General features: G+C 42.2%; 1 protein-coding gene across 1 annotated transcript in view; it reads right to left on the minus strand.

Moving 5' to 3' along the window:
* TMEM131 (transmembrane protein 131) overlaps positions 1–9308 on the minus strand; it is a 91042-nt gene extending 81734 nt beyond the window's left edge. The window contains exon 1 of the mRNA XM_014251342.2: positions 9222–9308. The gene's annotated coding sequence lies outside the window, so the exon portion shown is untranslated. The remainder of the gene's footprint in view (positions 1–9221) is intronic.
* Between the last annotated feature and the right edge of the window lie 3003 nt (positions 9309–12311).

Consider the following 12311-nt stretch of genomic DNA (forward strand, 5'->3'; position numbering starts at 1 on the left):
AAAAACAGCTATTTTTAAAGCACAATTAATTAAATAATGCTAAATAAATAAATGTTTTATTCAATCTCTGAGATACTTAGTCTAGTCTTTTTCCCTAGAGGAATTTCATTTAATCAAAGGAAGAAGTCCCAGCACTCACTGAAACTCTGATCAAATTTTCCCTGATGAACTGGAAGTTCATTTCAGTCTTTTCTCCATCAGATAATATTTCAGTAGTACTGATGGGCAGAGTGACCTCACCTGTGAAGATTCAGACTCTGTCAATGACAACCATCTCTCCTTCAGCATCAAATGCAATCAGGTTTCTCCCAAAAAAATGAATTTATTAATCTTTTCAGTATTTTGGAAGATACAGGTCAGCCATTTAGTTATACTACAAGGCAACTGACAAGATATATGATAATATAAAAGTAGCTGTATCATAATATGAAAGTTACACACACACACACCCCTTCCTTACCTTCTTATACTTAGGAGAGACAACTTAAAGGGCAAGAGTAGCCTCAGTACTTCCTAATACACACTAAATAATGGTAATTTCTGGTATCTCTAAACTGCCTGTTGCTGGCTCCAGAGATTGAAGTTACACACAGGTTCAGAATACCAAAGCAAACACATGAGGAAATGGTTTCTAGTAAGGACCAAGTACTCCATGTCCTCCATCGCAAGAAAGGAATAGTCAAAAACTTGGCAACATTAACTATCCAAATCTCTCAGTATTTCCTCAGACATAATAGCTGCACAGATTGTTAAGCATTACTTTAATACATCTTGTATATTAACATGTATACCTCAACTGAATGCATTGTTTTTTGCCAGCAGCTGGCAAAGACAAAAACTAATAACTGTATTATGCTTCACATGAAAGATAGGACACAAATATGCCTTTTGAAACAAATTTTTCAAGAGAAAGAACAAAAACACGGGGACAAAGCCTATGTGATCCACGATTACAGAAATAAGGAATGGTTGACAAGGTCTTGTTTTTATCTGTGATCACACTCTTTTAGTGATGCAGCAACCCATGAACCTTCCTGGTACAATTACAACTCTGCTTCTACCAAAATTATATCTAAATTACTATTACCATAGCAGTGACTTCACCACAGAGTTACATTAAAAGACTTCTGTCTTACAGATATTCCCATCACCTGCAACAAAACTATTGCAAGCTCCAACTAAGTTTTAAGATCACAGGGGAAATACAAAATATTGAGACAGAGAAACTGAGGGTGGAATGGACCTTAAGACTGTGATCCAGCTCAACCTTCTGCAAAGTACAGTGAATGCTGAATTTGGATGATGTTGCTGTTGTTTAGCTGGGCCTTGAAAACCCCCAGAGTCAGAGATTCCACAACCTCTCTATATGTTTCAATTCCTGGCCATCCACACGGTGAAACAGAGACTCATTATGTCAAGGCAGAAGATCATAGCCATCCTGACCAGGAGCCCATGACAGATGGGGGAGTCAGTGATCCATGCAGGAGCCAAGCCGAGCGGACCCACGCCTGTGCTGGGCTGCACGTCTGGGCTGGTCAGCAGGCCCGTGCTGCACGCACTCCGTGGCTGCAGGGGGAGCCCAGCCAGCCCTCTGAAACAGAGAAGCTGCAGCCAACACCACCTGTGATTATGCCACCAGAGTGGCCTTGCTTTATCTGAAAGTGCAGATGGAAGCTCCCATGTGAGCATCCTTTCTGCCTGACAGCAAAAATTATGAATAGAGCTGTCTTCTTGCAAGGAAATCCAGCAACAGAGCAACATGGGGGTAACCTTTCTATGGATGGGGTCTGCACAGTGTGTTGCACATGGACTCTTCAAAGGTGTGTTTGGTGCTGTACAATTCAGGGTTCCCAGCATCAAAAGAGATCTAAGATTATCTATACTATTATCTCTTTATATGGTTAGCTTCAATAAACAGAATTTTCAATGGTGTTTTATAGTGTCCAAGAGCCTCTCTTATTCAGATCATTACAGAGCAACATCTCCCAGCACTAAACAAACTTTCCATTTCACTTTATGACCACTGTCATAGGCTCCAGCTATGCATCTCTGTGAGGAGTTTGGCTCCATTTTCCTCCATAAACTACTTTGATATTGGCATGCTGTCACAAGATCCCTCAGCCTCCATTCCTAGGTCATGCACATATTGACCATCCTTGCAGACTTCCTGTGGGATGGCAGAGAACAAAACTGGACACAGGGTTTTAGGTGTGGTCTATTAAATGCTGAGTAAACAGGAACAATCACTTTGCTCAGCCCAGTGGCTACACTCCTATATGTTGCCAGGGTACACTGCTGACTCATGTATAGCATTTCCAGGTTGTATTCCCTGCAGGTGGTTATTCTGTCCCATCTAAAGGGCTTTCCATTTGTCCTTTTTGGATTTCATGAAGGTCCTGTCAGTTCATTGTCTTCTCCTGCTTACATCTCTCCAAAATACAGACTTGCCCTTGAGCACAGATACATTCCAACTCCAGATCAGAGACAAAGATACAAAGCAGGACAGGTCCCAGAACAGAGTCAGGAAGAGCTCCTCGCAGTCAGTCTCTGAGGTAGAACATGAACCACTGCAGGGAATAAACTAAAACCATACACCTTGTAGTTTATCTAGTTGCCTGGATAGTTTTTATCATTATCTACAAATTCCACTTGTAAATATTTGTACAGTACTTTGGTGTAACTCACTGATTCACTTAGACTTCTTCTGTGTTTCTAGATGTTTTAATATTTATTTACAAGCTTCAGAACAACAAGTCTTTAAATTCATTTAACATATTATGACACGTATCAGGAAATGCTGCAAACTACTTAAATTAGTACCATTCTTGTATACAACTTTGTCTCCTATCATCACTCCTTCAAATGGTGATTTAAACTGTTTAACATCATACTAATTGTGCTTCCTCACTTAACTTTAAAAAACCTAATCCTATAACCAAGGGTTGTCTGGAATTTTTCTCGTTTAAGTAACTTTAAAAAGTCCACGCACATCCTATTATATCAAATCCATACAGTCCAACATAGATCTAGGTGTTCAACTGAAAAACAAACTGCTTTATGAAGAACAGGTGATGATCCATTTATAAAATAACTTAAAAAAATAAGCACGTTTCATTAGAGTCAGCCAGACAGTTCTATTACATAACATTTTGTAGCTTCATATAGTACACAGACAGAAGGAGCTGTTACGTGTGTAGTTTCATTTCTTGCACAGTTCCTTCCACTAAATTTCACTCAGATATCTCTAAAACCAGTTTGATAAGGACAGCAAAACTCCTGTTCTCAGATGGTTCTCTGCTGCTAGCTATGCCAGGTAGTAGGAGGAGAGGTATTAAAAATGCATCTATGATAGTCTTAGTGAGAAGACTAATCTGGTAATTGTACCAGGAAAATCTCAAACTAGTGAAACACCTCAATTTTTTCCTCCTTTTCAGAGATTGGAATTACATAGCAATCCTTCAACTCTTTGCTATTTCCCCACTACATCCAAGGTTTTCAAAAAGAGAGGGATATGATCCTGGTTTAGTCCCTTTAATATTCCAGAGCAAAATCCAAGGCTGCTTATGAAAAAATGTTAAAACCGTATTTCAAAAATGCTAAATGCAAATGCTGCATCACATCTTTGCTGCAGTCAGTAAATCACTAATAATTCCATAAGAACAGTTGATACAGAACAGTCCTGCATACCATTAAAATTTTAACAGCTGCCTCAATCAAATCTGTATCTGACACAAGTTTATTCTTTGCTTGTATTTATGACTGGAAAGATAAACTGGAAGTATTTGGCTTTAATGGTCACTGGTTCCTTCGGTTTCTCCCTATGCAAGAAGCAATTCTGCATCCTCTGTCTTGGTATAAATAACCAAAAATGCTAAAATACTAACACAAATTTTTTGAAAAACAAGAATTATTTTTAAAATAACTATAAACTTGAGTTCAAACTCAAGTTTGCTAACTTCCACAGTGTGAATAGATCAGATCAGATCAGTTGCTTTCATTTTAAGGACCAATTGTGCTCAACTTTTGGAACTACAGGAGAATGCAGCCTTGAAGTGCCCCCAGAATCACCACCCCACGACCTGATCAGAGATCTAGTTAGAGGAGGTTGCTCAGGGTATTACTCAGTCCAGTTACAGGTACCTCCACTTATTACTATGAAGAGTGGAAATTTAATTCAACTGCTGTCCTTTAGAGGAAATAAATAAATAAATAAATAAATAAAGGCACTTTCTTGAGCTCCTGTTATATCCAAGTAACTTCATGCTGTAGACTGACAAAGTCAGGGGCGCTACACTGGACAGAAGGTATGAGCAAGAGAAATAAACGAGATCATTACAGACTTCTGTTCTTGCTGAACACACAAACACAGGAACAAACCAAACTGGTTCTAGTCTGTGCTTCAGTCACATAACTTTTACTGCTCATTATGCATGAACCACAGCATCCACCACTTACTGTCAAACTCCCAGATCATTTACCAAGTTTACTGCTTGAAAAGATTCTTTGAACTTACAGACTCAGTAGATCACACTGTGTAAGCATAATGTGTATCACTTTAAGCAGTGTAAAACGGGGTAGGCTTTGAAATAAAGTGACTCACAGCAAACATCCAAGCAAACAGCTGAAAATTTTAACATGCACAAATACATCCAAATGACTCAGAGCAATCCATACTGCAATCATTCACAAAAAAATCACAACTGAAAGCTTTAAATAATGCAAAGCCTATCAACTTCCGTTGATACACTCTGTGGAATTTCATCATATTAGGCACTACACAAATCCATAGCAAGTTCCTTCAAGGGATGACAATCCAAGGCCCTGAACTGAGTGCACAATCCTTCAATAACGTCTGCAGGTGAGGGGACCCCAGTCTGCTTCCCATGTGCTATATAACTGAACACCACTGAGGGAGAAAGAGGTGCAGGGAGAGAATAGCACCCACTTTGAGATCACATTGACGGTCATGGAAAACGTGGGGTCTCAAATTCCTGTCCACTGCAGTAAAATTTTTCCTCTTAGTCCAAAGATTTCACAAACAAGGAAGAAACTATTCAATCCAACACATGGTCAATATTTTTCATTCACAAGTGCAAAGACACAGTGCAAACCTAAACAGCTGTCCCACACTTTAGTTTCAAAACCACAGTGAGATAGCATGGTCAATTTTTATCCACTGTGTTTTCCTCACACTCTTCATGATTCTGATGTGCTACTTCAGCTGCTGGAGTGTTTTCAGTTTGATTGAGGTCCTTCTTTTTGAATCACACTTTGATTTAAGTCAGGGTCAAAACACCACATAAAACTTAATGCTGGCATGCTGTAGATTAGTTCTGACAGCAGGATATGACAAACTGGCAGTATATGTAAAGAGATTTTTTTATAATATTAAACATATAAGCTTTCTCTCAATCATCCAATATTAGTCTACTTTTGATAATCTTGTGAAGCATCCTGGTTTGCTATTTTAGATATCAGTAAAGAACAAAAAGGAAAAGTTATTTGTTTGAGATTAGAAATAATGACAAAAATGAAATCAGAGCTCCAACATATCAGCACACTGCTCTGATGACAATATCACACACTCAGTAACTAACTCAGTTTCTAGGAAGCTAGAAGAGAATACATCAAGCACTAGGAAAAAATGGTCCTATTTTCACTGGTCTATCTGGTGTCGTAATGTAGATGTTTAAACAGACTTTTTTTTCCCAAATCCAGCACTAAGATGTAACTTCAAAAATTACAGCCAGCAATTGAACACAGCCTGAATATCAACCTTGCTCTACCTGCACCTCTCTTGTGAACAGATGGGTAGGCAAGAGAACTATCAAAGTAGTCTCAACAGGCTTTCAGTCAGCTGGCCAAATAAAAGGGGATTTTTAAAAAATGAGTTTAAAGTGAAGAGTATAAAGTAAAGATTTTCTAAAAATACATAAATGTATATAAATAAGGGACCAAACACAAAACAGTTCAGGTAAAAAGCATCCTCATGTCAGACATTTATCTTCAAAACATTTAACTTATCATGGGGTTATGACATTACTATGGCTTCCAGCAACCTAAAACAGAGAAGGCTATTCTGTGTATATTGTCTGTCCTTTCCTCCCCCTAAAAAGAAAAACCCAAAACAAAACAAACCGCAAAACACCAAACGAAAAGCACACCAGTATAAACTGATAAACTGTCCTCAATCCATGTGGCAATACAGAATGTGTCAGTCACACTAGGAAAGATAAGCCTTACAAAAATCCTGAAAATCATACGTATTTGCTAAAGAAACTAAAGTTATTTTTTGCCCCTCCTAAATAGCAAGAGGCTCTTTGAGACTGAAATTTTTTCCTGCCATGTCATTCTTTTGCAATGGTTCAGAGATTTCCTAAGTGAAAAAAAACAAACATAAAATTTTACAACCTTCTCAGTCTAACTCATTCCTCAGCAATACATGGGCACCCATGAGGACCCAGCTAGGCACAAAAGAAGAAAAGTCACATATCAGTGTTTAGTCTGAAATTGTTTAAGGCTCTCTGGCTGGTTCATCCACAGTTTTCTCTACTCTGATATCTGTTCAGACACCAAATAATCTCCACAAGTTGTATTTCTCTAGCAGAGAGTGTACAGCAATGCCACAGTTCCTCAAGACTTTGATTTACAGCTAGAACATGCAAACCATTTCAGTTTTACTTCTTTCTTTTAGGCAAAGATGTTTATGTTACATTTTTCCCCCCTCAAACTTCTTAACTAAGATTGGGTACTAGAAACAGTCATGTCTATCTAGAATACTCCAGCATCAGTCTTCTTTCTACTTGTGACAGCTCCATCCATAAAGAACTGCTAGCTGGTCCTTCTCCACATACAGCCAGCATAATCTTTTCTCCATCAGCTCCAGCATTCCCCCAGTTTCTCCTCACATATATTCAAGGGAAGAAGAAAAGAGTGTCCTCCACATTCGTTTTTCACTTTCTTTTGTCATATTATGATCTATTCTTCGCACATTATTCACCTGGCACTTGCTTCTATCAAGTTTTTCTCTCTACCAATTTCACTGGAGTATGTACTGCACTGTGTCTTACCACAGACACCTTCAACTCAGTAGTGCTCAGGAGCAACAATGCACAACCTCAGCCCTAATCCCTATCCACAGCTTCCTTCCTGCAGCTGTAGTGAAAAATGTATGCCCACATTTGGAAGATGGAAAGGATATTCCTAGCTACTTCCCTGCTTCCTCACCATTATTTTTAAACTGTGCCTTACTACGTTTAACTTGACACAACCTGGTAAAAGCTAAGGCACTTAAGGACAGAGCCTTCCTTTCTTCTCAATTACTGGTTCATTTTGAGCTCCCAACCTGGTCTAAAGACCCAGTGTCTAAAGTGGTCCTTCCTCTCCTGTGCTCAGTCACTACCTCTTGCACACTGATTGTACTTATACTGTAACATAAGACCAATGGGACTAGATCTCACAAGTCTCTTTAATTTTTGTCTTGCTTTAAAATTACTGTTTAGCTTATGTTTTGTTTTGCTTTTTTTAAATCCAGGGTTTAAACAGTCATTGTACTCAGCAAACAGAAGACTGCAAGACAACACTTTCCAACATGTGATTCACAAATGCAGATTGCCAGTGAATTCTGCTCAGGAGTCCATAAAAGCTGAATAACTGAGGAAAAAAACCAAACAAACACCAAAGAAACACTTATGACCTTAGATGTACCACTCACAGACTACCCTAAGCAGCAGAACACTTGGCAAGAAAAACACACGTTAGAAATCTGAAGACTAAAAGAAATCCATGTTCTATTAGAGAAACAAATTTAACTTTTGAAAATGACTGGTGTGCTGCTGGGATGTTTTAAGTAACAGACCGTATAAACAGAAGTAAACATTATCAGTACAAACCATTCAATTTTCTTGAAGGGCTTCAATCGTATCTGTTCAAACTCCATGAACCTAAAACTGCCTTTGTTTATTTAGGAATGCCAAGAAAGCCCACATAGAAAAAAACCAGCATCTTCTTCACAAATTAACCGAACCAGACCATGGCCTCAGCTGTCACAACTTTTAGGGTATGAATCAATTCCCTCACACCAGTATATGACATCACTGAGAAAGCTTATAAACACATATACCTTACTACCTGTGCAGGAATGCAATCACAATCAGAGTTAAAAATAGAAATTTCTCATGGCACCTCTAGGCATACGACTAGCCCCTCCTTGCTAAGCTCCTATTCCATACTCTTTTTATTCTTACTCTTTTTTATTCTTACTCTGTTTCTTCCTGCCAGACCTCAATCTCCTCCCTCCTCCGGTGCAGCAACTTGCCTGAAAAGCAAATTCTCCTGTCCAGCCAAAGTAAATCTGTTTCACCTGCTTTAGTAATACATTATATTTACCTGCTGCTTTTTCATGCTGCCACACAGCCATGCTTTCAAGTAGACTAGGAGTCTGCACCTTGGAAATGCTTGAAAGCTGTTCTCAGCAATGTTAAGATTATGCTTAGGTGTTTCGCTCGGGGCTTTTTTTCCTTGCTAAACCACAATGAAAAGACTTCATGCCAAGATCACAGACACTACAAGTTAGGGAAAGTCAGACAGTGACTTTATAAAGTTTGGAGAAAACGCCATCGACCCTGCAAAGGCTCCGAATACCTGTCAAAAGTTCGTGAACGAAAAGGGGTGTCCCACTGTCACTTGGTGAAGGAGTAAAATCTAATCCATACAAAAGCGTGCATTTCTGCCCTTTCTCATGCAGCTTCACCAGTCTGTTTGGCTTGGCTTCGTCTCCTGCTGGAAGCCAGCCGCAGGGAAACCAGCTCAGCGCGAGAAAGCCTCGTATTTTATTTATTTATTTCCCTTTCCCCTATTTAAAGGGCAGCTCCAGCTCCATCCCCGTAGCTGTCAGGGAGGAGAAATCCCCGCGAAACGTCAGCGACACACACACACAGACACACAGGGACACAGACACACACACACCCGCACTCCGGCGGCCGCGGTGGCGGGGCGGGGGAAGCAGCGCCGCGACTCCCCGCACGCCCCGGGCAGCGGCAGCCGGCGGGATGCGGGACAAGGGACGGCGACCCCGGGGCGCCTCCCCAGCCGCCCCCCCCCCCCCCCCGCCGGGGAGCGGGCGCGGGCCGCGGCCGCCAACGGCCCCACCGCCGCCGGAGGAAGAATAGGAGGAGCGGGGGGAAGGAGGACAAGGAAGGGATGGGAAATCTGGGTCTCACCTTCCTTCTCGGCCCGGGCCGTGTGGAGGAGCAGCGCCAGCGCGAAGCGCAGCGCCGCGCCCCGCCAGGCGGCCACCCAGCCGCCGGCGCGGGGGAAGGGGCAGCTACCGGGGGAGCAGCGGAGGCAGCGGGGGGAGCAGCGGGGGCAGCCGGGCGCCGCCGTCATCGCGCTGCCGCCACCGCCGCCGCGGGTCCGCCGAGTGTCCGCGTCTGCCTCCGGCCGGGCCGCGGCGCGCGCGCGGAGGAGCTCGGGGAGGGGCGGGGCGGACACCCCCGCGAGCGCGCGCTGCGGCTCCTGACGCGCGTGTCACGGGCCGGCCACGCCCCCTGGCGAGGCCACGCCCCCATCGGGCGAGGGCGGAGAGCAGGTGCCATTTTAAGTGCGGGCAGGGCGCCCCTTCCCTCAACCCGCCTGCTGTGGCCATAGGGGTACCCACTAGGTCGCTACGTTTTGGGTCTTGTTGTTTTTTTAAATTATTATTCTTTTCTATTCTTTTTCCTCTTTTTTTAAATGTGATTTTAGATCTCCTGTAAGCGTTGGCTGTTCGCGGTGGGGTCATTCCGCGTCTTTAGCGCTCTCTTCTCCCGGTCTCCGGGAGGGCCGGGGGACGCTGTTGTTTCCCTGCCGAGGCCGTCGGGGCTTTTCCCAGGCACGTCCAAGATGGCGACGGGCGGGCAGCTCCTTCTGTGCGCGGTGCCGCGCGGCCTCGCTGGAGAGACGGGGGCGTTTCTCTCCGGCGTTCCCGTCCTTTTCCCGTGTCTTCCCAGCTGGAGGCCCGGAGTGTTGTGCGGCAGGGGTATCGATAGCTTCACCCTGAGGGAATCCCTTCTACCTCAGCTGCTGCGCCGGGCCGGTCCTGTCGGCACAGCAGCCTTGGCCGCAGCAGAAGCGGAGCACTGGGAGGTTTTGCGTGCCTTAGGCGCGGTGAGACCCTGTGCTGAAGCTGGGGTGTGACACCATGCGTCTGCCACTCTTGAGGGAAGACGTGTACCTACGTATCCCTGTTCGGGTGACACGCGTGGCCGTAAGGCCTTTGGGAACGCCTGGAATGAATTTGCAGGAGGGGAGAAGGCGCATTGTTAAATATATGAGGTTGGTGTCTGTCAAGTGGAGGTTACCCTGGGAAATGGGTCTGTGGAACCAGTGCTGACAGAAACTGTGATACCAGGTGTGCCATGTGGAAATGCTCCCAGTAAGAGATGTGAACTGGTTATTGACTGTTCGGGGCTGGTAGTCTCAAAGTCATCTTGAATAAAGTGTTGAAAGCAAAAATCTGTAGTACAGTCTATTCGCTGAAGAACTGCTTTAGCTTTTTAGAATAAAAACATGTATGCATCCACGTGCTGGTCTCTACTGCTCATTTCACCACCTGATCAACATGTCACACTGGGTTTGAAGTGGTTGAACACATCATTGAGTTTCATCTGTCACAACAGGATAACAGATCTTGGTAGTGTAATAGAGCCAGAGTCTCTAAGGGACTAACAGCCTAACTAAAAATAGTGTTTGTTATGGCTCTTACACAGTCGTAACATGCACTGTTCGTTGTTAGAACTCCCTAAAGACACCTTGAAACTGGATGTGGTTGTTTTGCTGAATGATGGCCACAGCATCAGCTAGGTTTATTTTCAAGGCAGAAATGGAATGTTAGAAACTTTTCCCAGCAATAATGATCGTTTCCAGAAGACATGTGAGGGGGAACCAAAGGCTTCTGTGTAATTACTAATCTTTCAAAGTTGCATAGTCTTTTGACTACTGCATTGAAAATGGGTATATACAAATCAGTGATTTATGAGCATGAGTCTCTGTTCATATTTCTCAGAACCACCCAAACCACTGTAAATATAAAGCTTGATCACTGCTGTCAACAGAAGCCCACATGTTGACTTCTGTGGGGGTTAGGTATGTACATCAAAGAGCACAATCAAACCTAAGAACTCAGAAAGATAAACAACAGTTAGTGATGCTTTCTTAATACAGTGGACCCTGTAGGATTTTGATTTTACGTTCCTAACTGGGCTTCTGCTGTAGACACATTACTCTTCTGGGAAAAAAAAAAGTCAGCTATTTTTTATTTCTCATATTTCGAATTCAGTATTGCACAACCAAGCAGCCAGACTTTCTCGTAATTCATGCTGTAGAGCATCCTACCCACTAAAATGAATGGGAACTCTAATGAAACTAAGATGTAAGCATGGCAAAATCTGCCTTGGAGTAAAAATGGAAATGCCAACTGTGCTATTAAAAAAAAAAAAAGGCCATGATATAAATGAGTAAAGAACCATGAGTCCTACTGTTATAGTATCTATGAATCTTCAACCTTTCAGCATTAAAAGATGGGCAGATTTTATTTGTTCTAAATACAGAATGTCTTTTGAAAAAGTTATTATGAGTAGAAAACAAACAGCTCACAGTACATATTCTCCCTTTCATCTTTGTCCAGAACACCCACTGTTTTCTGTGCAGGAAAAACCAATACAATATGGCCCAATGTCTGTAAATGATAAAGCAGAAAAGCATTCCATTAATTTATTTCTGCTTTAATCTGGGTTATATTATTTCATACATATTTCAGACTCTTCAAGTTGCTTCATTTATACATGCAGTGCATATAATTATCAACATTTGGATACTGCAGTGTTGCTTGAGCATGTTGAACAGTTTAAAAAACAATTTCTATACCAGAGAAAAAGCTTCTTATAATAAACTATGACAAGACATAGAATATAGTTCTTATGGAAGTGTATTTGTGTTCATAAACAGAAATTACATAAATACTTATGCACTAAAGTTCAACAGCTGACTCATCAGATGTAGGAATGCCCTGTTCTACAGGAGAACACATCAGAAAGACTTTGAAATAGAGAGCTGTACTCTGATTCCTGCAGTCATTGCCAGCTTTGCTAGCATGACTGCTAGAACAGAGTAAAGTTAACACCAAAGGAGTGCAGTGGTCAGTCCATCCTCAGTGAAAAATTGTGTACCTAAAGATTGCTACATTTACTGAGCTGTGGTAGCTTAAACTGTTCCTTCTAAGCACAGCAAAGTGCCGGCATTCAATTATCATGTAAGATACCTTTGTTTATAGT

This window comes from Pseudopodoces humilis, chromosome 2 (assembly GCF_049639895.1).
Source record: "Pseudopodoces humilis isolate 2021_Gansu_Grassland_sample_001 chromosome 2, ASM4963989v1, whole genome shotgun sequence".
Lineage (NCBI taxonomy): Eukaryota > Metazoa > Chordata > Aves > Passeriformes > Paridae > Pseudopodoces > Pseudopodoces humilis.